Raw genomic sequence first — 13107 nt, 5'->3', positions numbered from 1 at the left:
CGTGACTGCCTTGCATGCATTAGCAGAGCACTGTAACTACGGACCGCTCCACGATGAGCTGATAAGAGACAGAATAGTAGTGGGCTTGGCCGACACGAGGCTGTCTGAGCGCATGCAGATGGAAAAAGACTTGGACTTGGATAAAGCTATAAATATGGCCAGGCAGTCAGAAGAAATCAAAAAGCAACAGTCAGCTTTGAGAAGTGAAACAAATGTAATGCATGTAAATGCGAAAACAGTTGACAGAGTGATACAAAAGCACGACAAAACAAAGTTCAACATGTTCAAAAATAAAACTGTCAAAACACAACAGCAATATAGCAAGAGACAAAGTAACAAATGCTACAAGTGCGGAGGCTCTCCACATCCGAAACCTGAGTGCCCAGCAAATGATGCAAAATGTCATTTATGTGGAAAAAAAGGTCACTACCAGCGAGTCTGCAGACAAAGCAAGACAGTGCAAAGTATTGAGGAGGAAGAGGAGCAAGGTTTCTTCCTAGGCTCAGTTTCCAGTGACGGCCAGGCGTGGACAGCCAACATACAAGTGAAAGATGCAAAAATCACTTTCAAACTGGATACTGGAGCAGATGTGACTGTAATAGCTGACTCGGACTTATCAAAGATTTTTGCTAACGAACACAGACCAGTTCTCCAGCAGCCAGAAAAACCTTTGTTAGGCCCTGGAAAAACACCACTGGACGTTGCAGGTTTTACAAAGCTACAGCTCAACTACGGAGCGAAACAGACAACAGAGAAGGTCTATGTTGTAAGAAACCTGAGCACTCCACTGCTAGGCCTGCCCGCCATTACAGCTCTTGGCCTGCTGGTGCGAGTTGACGCGGTTTCAATGGACACTCTGAAGACTACTTACCCTAAACTTTGCAATGGTCTAGGGAAAGTGCAGCGGGCCTATCACATTAAACTCAAACCGAATGCTGTGCCGTACTCACTCAAAACTCCGCGAAGGCTTCCTCTGCCTCTGATGGGAAGGGTAAAAGAGGAACTCCAACGAATGGAAGAGCTTGGTGTCATTACCCGAGTTGAGGAACCAACGGATTGGTGTGCCGGCATGGTTGTTGTTCCAAAGAAAAACAGCCCTAGGCTAAGACTTTGCGTAGACTTTACCGGACTAAATGAGTATGTGTGCAGGGAAAAATATGTGCTGCCATCGGTTGAACAAAGTCTCGGAATGCTCGCAGGAGCCAAAGTGTTTAGCAAACTGGATGCCAACATGGGCTTCTGGCAGATTCCCCTGTCCGATGAGTCTGCCAAACTCACCACCTTCATCACACCCTTTGGGCGGTTCCACTTTAACCGCCTACCGTTTGGGATCAACTCAGCGCCCGAACACTTTCAGCGCATGATGGCGGAGGTCATCGAGGGTCTCGAAGGAGTGGTGTGTCACATTGACGATGTGTTGGTGTGGGGACGTAACCATCAGGAGCACGATTCCCGTCTCCATGCTACACTGCAAAGACTGGAAAAAGCAGGCATAACGCTGAATGTTGAAAAATGCGAGCTCTCCCAGAGCAAGGTTGCTTTCTTGGGTCACATCATAGCGGATACAGGAATCAGTCCTGACCCGAAGAAAACGGAGGCAATTACAGAAATGACAGAGCCAACTAATGTGTCAGAGTTGCGCAGTTTTCTGGGCATGGTGAATCAAGTGGGCAAGTTCATCCCCCATTTAGCTGAAAAAGACAAAGCCCTGCGAGATCTTCTTTCCAAAAAGAACGCATGGTATTGGGGAACTGACCAAGTGAGAGCTTTCAAAACATTACGAGATGCCCTGACCTCACCCCCAGTGCTCGCAATGTATGACCCCAACAGAGACATTAAAGTATCAGCAGATGCTTCATCCTATGGTCTCGGAGGTGTTCTTTTGCAGCTGTGGGAAGAAGGATGGCGACCAGTGGCGTATGCATCGAGGTCCCTTTCTCCTACAGAACAACGATACGCACAAGTGGAAAAAGAGGCACTGGCATCTACATGGGCGTGTGAGCGTTTTCGTGATTTCCTGATTGGTAAACATTTTTGTCTTGAAACGGACCACAAACCTCTCGTTTCCTTACTGGGAGGACAAGCTCTGGATCTCTTGCCACCCAGGATCCAGCGATTCAGAATGAGACTCATGCGTTACTCGTACACTGTGCAGTACGCCCCAGGGAAATCGCTCTGGACAGCAGATACTTTGTCCCGCTCACCTCTGAAAAAACCAATGAACCTGTCAGACAAAGAGCTAATGGAAAGCACAGACATATATGTCGACAGTATTGTAGCAAACATGCCTGTCAGTTCATCATATATGCAAACACTGAAGGAACAACTGAAAAGCGACAGTGTGTGTGCTCGCGTCATGGACATGTGCACCGAAGGCTGGCCAGAACATGCAAAACAAGAGCCTTTACTGCGAAATTACTGGCCTGACCGAGCCACGCTCACTGTTGAAGACGGCCTTTTGTTAAAAGACACACGGCTTGTCATTCCTTCAGCAATGAGAAACGAGGTGCTGGAAAAACTACACGAAGGACATCAAGGTGTTGTAAAATGTAAAGCTCGTGCACGCCAAACAGTGTGGTGGCCCGGGCTGAGTCAACAAATCTCTGAGATGGTGCTCAAGTGCAAAACGTGTATTCAAGAAAGACACAATAACAGTGAGCCACTCATGCCAACAGAATACCCTGCCCGCCCATGGCAGAGAGTGGGCACAGATCTTTTCGAGCTGGGAGGGAAAACTTACCTTCTCGCTGTTGACTATCACTCTAGATTTGTTGAGATTGCTTTGTTAAACAGGACAAAATCAAACGATGTCATTACTCACCTGAAATCTTTCTTTGCCCGTCACGGCATCCCAGAGGTCCTCATGTCTGATAATGGGCCACAGTATTCAGGTCAAATCTTTACAGACTTTGCAGCAGCATACGGCTTCAAACACATCACAAGCAGTCCCAAGTTTCCGCAAAGTAATGGAGAAGCAGAACGTGCTGAACGACTGTAAAAAATCTTCTGAAAAAAGCAGCTGATCCTTATCTAGCTCTTCTTGCCTATAGAGCTACACCACTGCAGTCCGGATACAGCCCTGCAGAGCTTTTAATGGGCAGACGTCTGCGAACCACACTGCCGATGCTTCCATCGCAGCTGGAGCCCACACTGCCGGACAACACACTGCTCGCTTGAAAGGAAAGGGAGAAGAGGATGATGGACATGGCAAACTTCAACAGGCGCCACCGCGCAAAACCTTTATGCAGCCTGTCCCCAGGAGAGCAAGTTTGGGTGACTGATGTCAAAACTACAGGCACTGTTGTCCAAAATCACTCTACACCCCGATCATACACAGTGGAGTTACCACAAGGGACTGTGAGGCGTAATCATGTGCATTTGATTCCTTTAAGTTCACCTGTGCATGAACCTGCTAATGTGCCTGTGTTGCAGAAGCCTCAAACACCCAGTGTGATCCCTGCTACACCTGTTAACACTGATGTGGTCAGAACCAAGTCAGGGAGGCCAATAGTTAAACCTAAAAAGTTAGATCTGTAAGAAAAAAAAAAAGTTGTTGTTATGTAACTGTGTTATAAGGGTTTTGTAGAGCACAGTAAAATAAAGCTAAAAAGAGTTGTTAAGAAAAGAAAAGAACAAGAAAACAAAAAGAAAAGGTTAAAAATGTAATGCAGATTGTTTGCCAGATGTTCTTGTATGGCTTTGAAAAAGAGAAGTTCTGTCCTGAGAAAAGGAATATTCTGTTTTTGTTTAAAAGGGGAGATGTGGTGTATTCATAATTGTCTCTGGTACATTTGTTGTATGGGCAGTATGTGTTCACTGTTTGATTGTGTAATTACGTGTTACGCACTGGCAATGCATGCCGGTAGATGGTAATACAGGAAGTAAAAGAGATGGTCTTACCGCACACAGTGGTCCCGCGTACTTATTCAGATTCAGAGTAAGAATCACACAATGCATGTCTTGATTTGGACAGTAACTTGGAAATAATGAAGTCACATGCAGCTGCAGTGCTGTGGTTGCTATTGTGTCTTAAGTTAACAATCAAACATTTGTGACCTCATATTTTAAGAGTAATGTCAGTTAAAGAGTAGAGGTGGTGAAAAATTACTGTAAAATGAATGAAAACAGTTTACATGTTTAAACACCTTGTTTGTTCTCTTTGGGTTAATATGTGATATAAAAAGTATTAGAGTGCCCTCTGGTGGTAGCAGCATCATCAGACATGTGGAATGCATTTGTGCAAAAAGTGGAATGATAGGATATCCATTTCAACCATTATTTACATTTTTAATAATCAAAGTAGTTATATAATAGCAAAAAAAAAAACAATTTGGTTTAGAATGAATAAACAATGAGATCGATAGTGGCACTAAAGTCAAAGCTGAGGGTTCCACATATCATGGATATTGTTTGCTGTTATTTTTACAGCAAACAATATCCATGATATCCATCAGCAAACTGGCCGAATGAGGTGAAGGAAATAAAAAATAATATAGACAACTGTTAATTTTTTCATCATTCTTAAAACCTTATTTCCATGCAGTCAAAATGAGTCTCGGTTGAGGTGTTGCTCATCTTCAGAGGGTGTTATGTCTCGAGAGAGGGAGGGGAATTCACACAGGACACAAGTAGAGACCTGTGTGAGAGCTTTAGCAGTGCGTGTGCGTGTGTGTGTGTGTGTGTGTGTGTGTGTTGTCATAGTCTGGGCAATGACAAATACTGTTTCCTTAGTTCAAAAACACCTTGAAGAAAGCAGCCATGATTATGTATACTTTTAAAGAGACCTACTCTTTATAGATTGTTTTAGTTATTTGCACATAACTTTTGTGTGTGTGTGCATTTGTGGGCACTAAGTGCTCCACTATGTACTGACTAGATCTGTGAAACTTAGTCAGCATGCTAACACGATCATGTTACACAATAGTGATACATTTGTTCTTACTGTATACATTTTTGAATTAGCATAAACTTACTTCCTGTGTCTTAGGGCAGCGGTCCCCAACCCCCGGGCCTCGGACTGGTATTGGTCCGTGAGTCGTTTGGTACCGGGCCGCGAGAGTTGAGGCTCAGGTGTGAAATGTATAGTTTTCAGGGTTTTTATCGGTTTTTAGTGTTATTTTGTTATTGTTTTTATCGTTAACTCGGTTTTCCTGGGTATTTTCACGTGTGTTATGAATAAATCTTATTTTTTTCGGTACCGGTACTAGTTTTATTTTGTTGTATTTATCCGCAACACCTTAAAGGCCGGTCTGTGACAATATTGTCGGGCATAAACCGGTCCGTGGCGCAAAAAAGGTTGGGGTCCACTGTCTTAGGGGACCTAAAGACACAGGAAGAGACCTAAAGCCCTCTCTTTTGAAGCTTGAATCTGAATCTATAAAGAAGTGGAGCATGGAATTCAATGTAAACATAAATAAATAGCACCAAGATGTTGTTATTATTGTGCTCATAACCTGCTTCTTGGGGGTATTTTTTCTTCTTCCCTTCATTTACAACCTGTACTTAAACAAATTTGAACGAACCACTGTAAATAGATAAACGTGTGGAAAATGTACTAAAAAGAAGTGGAGAACATTTGTTGTCAGAAATACTGAATATAAAGTACAGTATAAACATATAAAATACAGTTCTGTGTAAGCTGTTATTCTTGATTGAGGTCAGAAATGTTTACAGTCCACTGGGAATGTAAACATTTTATCATTTACTCAAACTGAAACTGAACTATGATCAGCAAATATTTGGATCAGTTCTAATGTACCTACGACCTTCTTTCCTGTTAATATAACCCTTAACACCAAACATTGCAAACCTTTATATAAGCAGGAGGTGTATGTTTGTTCTTCCCCACAGATGTTTTTGTGGTCAGGCTATGTTGATTTTTAATGGCTTTATTAAAATTATTGTAAATGTTGTCGATTTGTGCTTTGTTCTTTTAGGTTAAGTATTAACTGCATAAGAAACCAAATTTGCTCAACCATTTGAAATTAAAATACACATCTGAACATGACTTATGTTTGGCTGTAATGGTTAATAGTACTTGACTACACACCCTTCATTCTTCTTACCTTCGCACTTTAATTTTCATTTGATTTTATTCTTTGAAAACAATAGTCTGATATATAACAAAAGTTGATCATTACTGCCTTTTTATCTGGTGACTAAAATCAGGAGAAACTTATATTTTAAGTACCAGTCCTGAGGGGGCTTGGTGTAATTGTAGAGCACCCCAAAAAGTGAAAAAAGTACACTGTTATCTTCTTGTCCCTTTACCCAAATGAATTATTTTATCTAGAACTCCCTCCCCATGTATTGCTGAGCCAAGAAATCAAAGTTCAAAATGAGTTCTATAAATGATTGAGCAGACTTGACACCGATCACTGTCACTGTGGTCTTGATACGGGTAAGTTATTCTCTGTAATGTGGTATTGATATTGTAACATTTTTACATATATTTTTTATTGTTTTCCATTTAAGCTTCACAAGCTTAACAACGGGAGAACTGAGAGACCTGACAAAGTTTCTGATTTAAACTCGGAAGGTTTGTTTCTTCATTTTTTCAGAATGCTCTGCCATTACACACAAGTTAAATATGACTTTATTTAAAATTGTACTTTTCCCTCGGGAGTATATATCTAGAGAGTCTATGATTGCTAAAATCTCCAAGAGGTTTATTTGTTGATATGGTTTAATATGATCACTGTGCATTTTAATAAAATAACAACAACAACAATATGAACAATATCCAGTCAATTTACAACTAAATTGAGTAAATGTTTGCCTTTACTCAGTCCTCATCTCAGATGCGACAAATTGTCTAAAATATTTTTTTTCACATTTTCTTCAACAGGGAGCCATGAGGACCCAGTTTGTGCTGCTGCTTTCTGCCACTGTACTCTGTGTAAATGCTAACATCACTGAGCGTTTATAAATCAGCATATTTTTCAGCGGATGAGTGTTGACAGGTGTACCAGCGTGATAGCTAGTAGACGCATTAAAACTGCCGACAATGAGTGTAAGGAGACCAACACCTTTATCAGAGCTACCACGGGTCTAGTGAAACCCATTTGTGACCGTGCAGGAGAGCCATATGGTGAGATGACCAAAAGCACAAAACCTTTTGACATTGTTGTCTGTAAACTAAAAGGGGGAAGGCCAGGCCACTGTGAGTACCGTGGGAACTCTTACACCAGAAAAATTGCTATTAGATGTGAACAAGGCTTACCTGTGCACTTTGACAGAGACATTGTAAACTTTGAATAAATATTTGCTCTGCACTTCGGTGCTCAATAAAAATAGTTCCATAACCTAATAAACAATAAAGCTGCATGGTGTGTTGCATTAAAGCTGCTAAGTTGTGACTGTAATCTAACGTATCCTGACACAGCGTTATGTGATTATTGCGATTGATCCTTCACTTTTATCTTTTATCATATGTCAACAAAGAGGAGTTCTGGGAAGAAGGGCCATGTTTTAACCCAAAACAAAATCTTTTTAATCTCCTAAACCTTACCAGCCCTGAAAACAAAAGTTAAAAAGTGATTTTGAAAATAAATAAATCAGCAAATTAAAAAAAAAACTATATATATAGGCAAAAAAACACAAGGTGCCAATGGGATGCAAACAGCTAGGCCTCCAATGTCCTATTGTGGACTTTGACACAACACTACATAAAATTTAGGGGTGCACAAGACATCAAACTATATAGAGTCTGGGTTGTCTGGCTGTTGGGAATTTCTGAATTTTAATGTATAGTTACAATATGATGCACCTAGGACTTCACTTCTCTGGACAGAGATCTTGGATGTCGTTCCTGGGATCTGTTGGAGCCACTCTCCCGCTTTGGAGATCACTAATTTGGGTGCTTCATGGGGACAACCGTTGCCTTCACTCTCCACATTTGCTCTGGCTCCTCTCTCAGTCTTTTTGGTATATCTCAACCATCTTTCTTCCTGATATTGGTTGGAACAACTACATCTATCACTATGGCCTTCTTTCTCTTCTTGTCCGCCACTGCGATGTCTGGTTAGAAAATAAGCTGTTTAAAATGTTTTTGTCTGCAGTAAAAATTTCCTCCATCCATCACTGGAAGTAAACATTAATTGATGATAATCCCAAAGAGTGTGATACAGCAAAGGATAATAATGCAAACAGTTTATTGCTAAATGATAACTGTCACGGTCCTGTGTCGGTGACCCAGCCTTTTGTGTCATTATATAAGTTTTTGACTTCACCATTGTTTATCACCGTTGGTGTTTTTGGGTTTCTGTTTTGTATTTCTAGCTCCCTAAGTTCTCTAGTATTTATTGATTTCTAGTTCTTGGGTTTTGTTCCCGTGCCCCTCGTGTTTAGTGTAGGTTAAGTTTTGTCTTTATGTTTATTTTCTTGTTCCCCAGTCAGTCATGTCTCATGTCACTCCTGTCCCTGTGCTTCACGTTCCCTTTGTTTAGCATCAGGTCCGTGCCTCTGTGCCTGTTGTGTGTTTCCTGTTTTATTTTGATAGATCCTGTCCTGTGTTCAGTGTTTTGAGTTTTGCTTTTCCCGTGTCTTGTTTCGTCTGAGTAGTCCCAGCTGTTCCCCATCCTCTCATTATCCTGCCGGTGTATTTTAGTCCTCAGTGTTCCCCTGCTCACCGTGGTGTCGTCACCATGGTGTGTTTTTCCTCTGTGTTTATGGTAATGTTCAGGCTCCCTCAGGTTTTGTTTTCTAGTTTCCTAGTTTGAGTTTTGTGTTTGCGTTTCTAGTTTACCTTTCTTGCATTTCAAGTTTTTCCCCAGCAATAAAGCTACTGCTTTTAGTTTATAATTCAGTCTCCAAATCCTGCATTTGGGTCCTACATCCTGCCTGCTGCACAGCAAAACATGACAATAATATAGAAAGAGAAAGGTCTGACTTCATATAAATCCTCACGTGTTTGGTTTAGTGCAAAATAAGTGGAACAACATTGTCTTTTGATATATCACACTGATATATCACTAACAGTATTTTCTCTAGGCTTTTTGCAGTTTGGAGAATTTGACTGAAACAGTATTGCAGCACAATCACAAAATGCTATTTTTACTCTGGACATACGATTGTCACAGAACCTGTTTTGTCAACCATACTTCGTGTTTTGGTGTGTTGGTCATGTTGTGTTTACTCTCAAAGACGTCATTTATCAATGCTCAAAAAGTATATCATAAATTATAATGTAAAATCTTAGATACAGTTTTGCACAATTGCCATTTTCTGGTAACCTTTTTCTGGCCCAATAGAGCATCTAAGCAAAAGCTGATGTCTTGGAGCTTTTCTCTTTATAACATGGCTGAAAATTTTGGACAGGAAATCTATTCTAGAATTTTAGTTGTGACTCTTGTGATGACTGCTAGTGTCGTGTATGTTCATTGGAGACAATGAGATAATTTTAACTTAACATTTAACTTTACGGCCAACATTATTACAGACCAATCAGATTGTTTTAAAATGGTTACCTCCCATCTCATTGTCCCCTCCCATCTCATTGTCCCCTCCCATTTGATAAAACCACATTAAGATTAATCATCTTGCAGTGAAATCTAATTTTAACTGAGGTCTGAACCAGACAATGTTGATCATATTGTGCATAGCTCTTTTACTCACAGCTGGGCGTAAGTATGCATCTGTGTTCAGTTTTCTCTGTGTTTCAGTAATTGTTACCTTTTACACTTGGATGTAAAGGATTGTCTTTATTTTTTCAGGATGCATGGATGACCAAAGCTTTGTAACAAAAAATGTTCATCTTGGAGAAGATGTGACTCTGACGTGTAGTCGCCGGTCTAACTTGTCAGGATTACTTTTTTGGATGCGAGTTGTTGCTGGAAATCTGCCTGAAGTCTTAGGGGCGGCCTACACTTTTGATCAGGGCACTGTTAACAAAACTCCTCGTATTACAACAAAGCAGGAAACAGGAACATTTGTCCTCCATATAATTCAAACACAGCTCAATGACACTGCCTTCTATTACTGTGAAGAAGTGATTGAACTCAAAACGACAAAGTGGAATATTACTTTCCTAAGAGTCAAAGGTAAATGACACAATATTCTCCTTATTGATGCTCAACTTTGAATTTATTTTGATTTACACATTTATTAGACTACCTCTCATTGTACGGTTTATGCCATAGCTGCCCTTAATTAACAGTACTTACTAGTTATTACTAGTTATTAGAAAAATGATTTTTCATGTTTCTCTGTTGAAAAATGCACCAGCATGCAGAAGCATGTTTATAATAAAATATCAATATTATACTTGAATTCTTAAAAGTACTGTTTTACAAAAAAGCTGAAAATATAGTAAAGTACTTTACTATATTTTATTAAGATACCAAATCTTATTTACTTGCATTCCTGAACAGAAGTCAGCTTAAATGAGTGTATAACAACATGAATTCAGTTTGCTGTTTGTCTAATAAATAACAATATAACTTTTGCCTTTAAACAAGTTTTTGGCTGATTGACACATTTTTCTGTTTTCTTGTTTTCATGATGGGTGGTAAAATACTTTTGTTAAGAATCATACATAAGTTTGAGGGACAGTTGGTGGCATAAGTTTAGCTTTATTCATGACTGTGAAAAATAAAAATTCTTGCAGTGGTTTTAAATGAATTGTACATACTTTGTTTTATTTTCCAGGACCAGAACCTGACATCCCCATTGTCATTCAAGAGTTGCCATCAGCTCCGATATATCAAGGAGACTCAGTGACTCTACAGTGTTCGGTCCTCTCTGACCTGCAGAAGAATACATGTCCAGAGGATGTGTACTGGTTCAGAGCAGGAATGGATGAAACATATCCCAGTGTGATTTACGTTTATAGAAGCAGTGGTGATGAATGTGAGAGGCAGTCTGATGTTCATTCTCCTCGAAAATGTGTCTACAAGTTCTCAAAGAACAATATCAGCTCTTCTGATTCTGGAAACTACTATTGTGCTGTGGCAACATGTGGACATATCATTTTTGGGAATGGAGCAAAATTGAATATTGAAGGTAACAACCTTTATGTAATATATACATCTTCAGATTATTTCTAGTTTTCAGGAGGCACATTTAAGGAAATGTTTTCATAGCGATTAACCTTTCGTGTTTGATCGTTTTGTTTTTCAGACAACATTAGGTCATTTGGTGATTCTCGGGTGGTCAACACAGTTGTGTTTCTTTTGTGTGCTGCTTTGGCAATAAGTTTGATGGTTATAGCCTTACTGAGTTATGTAATCAAGAACAAGAAATATAATTGTTCGAATGGTAATCTGTTTTCCTTTATACTTATTTATACTTAATTTGCAGTATATTCTGAATTTCAGTAAATGTTATTTTTATTTTAGGTTCCTTTAATTCAGGTGCTGCAGCAGTGCAACTGACTTATACCATGACCACTAGTAATCAACTAAATCAGAAGGTAAGTTATTTTAAACATACATACATACATTGTAACACTACTGTTATTCCTTTTATATATTTGTCATCTCACAGTTTTTGTGAAATATATTATTTTTTTCAGATATCACAGGATACAGGGCTTCATACTGTGGTTGTGTTCAGGTTGACTAAGACAGCTATGATGATGGAAAGAGATATACAAGTACAGCGTAATGACTAAACCTGTATGGTGCTTGGGACCTATGGTGGATTTGGCCCCAGATGTCAGCCTAATGTGTACCTTAATCAAGCCATGTAATAATAACATGTGCTGGATAATAACAGTGCAAAAGTAAGATGATGAACTCTGTTCAGACAGCGCTTTTCTAGTCTCCCGTATTACTCAAAGTGCTCTTTACAGCATGCCACATTCACCCAATCATACACACACTTTCTCTAAACTGAGTGCTTCCTAACTACATTCATACAAATTCACACTCTTGACATGCAGACTAAAGGGTTCAGGGAACGAACCACTAATCTTACCCTCAGCAGGTGACCTGCTCTACCTCCTGAGCTACAGACACCTGGTGGTGAACATGAGTAAACCTTTCACTAGGTTTTGGATAAAGCGTGCACTCGCAAACTTGTCAAACCTGCATTTGAAATGTTGGCTACCACAGCAGTATAGTATTGCAACGTGGCATTTGGGTCTTCTAACTAAAATTGCCATTGCCAGACCTGGCCAACATCTGGTTGGCATACACCCTGCCATGACACCAGTCAGTCACAAGTGCCAGCTTGATGCCAGATCCGGGCCAGACCTGTTTTCCATGAGCCTGGGCCACATAAACCAAACCATAATTGGGCTAGATGTGGCATACTATCACATAAACAGTGGCACGTACGCCAGGCCTGGCCCATATCTGGATGACATACCACTTACTATGCAGGAAGTCAGCCAGCAATGCCGGCTTGGCACCAGATCCGGGCCAGACCTGTCTGCTATGTGGGGTAGCATCAGTGTGTCTAGTGCCTTCGATGCTTACCTCCCCCATGATGTGGACATCGGGTCAGCTGGCGGCGCAGTCGAAAGATTGCAGCAGTCCCAGATCAGATGTACATACTGTGTTTATTGTGTTATGATATCCCCTACCCAACCCTGTGGCTTGTCATGTCTTTCACAATGTTGTGCTGTGGCCATTCATGTGCTTTTTTGTGCAGAGGAGGTTTTTTGTTTCCTGTTCTCATGCTGTCCTACCATGAAAGCACAGCATGAGTGGGGGTCTCTTTTTTTCCTCTTGTACCCTCCCGTTGTTGTGTACATTTCAGTGTTCTTTTCTGTAACGCTACCGATCTCCGACTTGTAATGTCTGTGTTATGTGTGTAAGGTCGGGGGGGGGGGGTTTCCTTTTTCACTGCAGGGCAACCTGCTTGTGACAAATAAAGCTTTGATTGATTGACTGATGATCCTCAACTGCGATTTCCATATCTATGCGTAAATAAAAAATGTGGACATTAATCAGTTATAGAATCATTTTTTGCTTCATTGTAATAGTTGTTTGTAAATGTAAAAAGTAAATTTTATAGCTGATAACAAAGTTCTTGGCAATGATGACCATGTTGGTGTGTTTGCTGTGCATTCCGTTGTCACTCAAAACTCTTGCTTTCAGATCTTATGCAAATCTTTGACATATGATCTCCCACGTAGCCACATTGCATATGTAGGCTGTTGCA

At 40.3% G+C, this 13107-nt stretch overlaps 1 long non-coding RNA gene across 1 annotated transcript; it reads left to right on the top strand.

Moving 5' to 3' along the window:
- The first annotated feature begins 6385 nt into the window (after positions 1-6385).
- Positions 6386-6923, top strand: LOC309691578. The gene is made up of 3 exons (XR_014272054.1): positions 6386-6400; positions 6475-6538; positions 6848-6923. It is a non-coding gene; the product is annotated as an uncharacterized lncRNA (long non-coding RNA).
- The last annotated feature ends 6184 nt before the right edge of the window (positions 6924-13107 follow it).

This window comes from Aulonocara stuartgranti, assembly GCF_965226115.1.
Source record: "Aulonocara stuartgranti genome assembly, chromosome: 2".
In the NCBI taxonomy this organism is placed as follows: domain Eukaryota; kingdom Metazoa; phylum Chordata; class Actinopteri; order Cichliformes; family Cichlidae; genus Aulonocara; species Aulonocara stuartgranti.
This window is presented reverse-complemented; position numbering and strand designations above follow the sequence as displayed.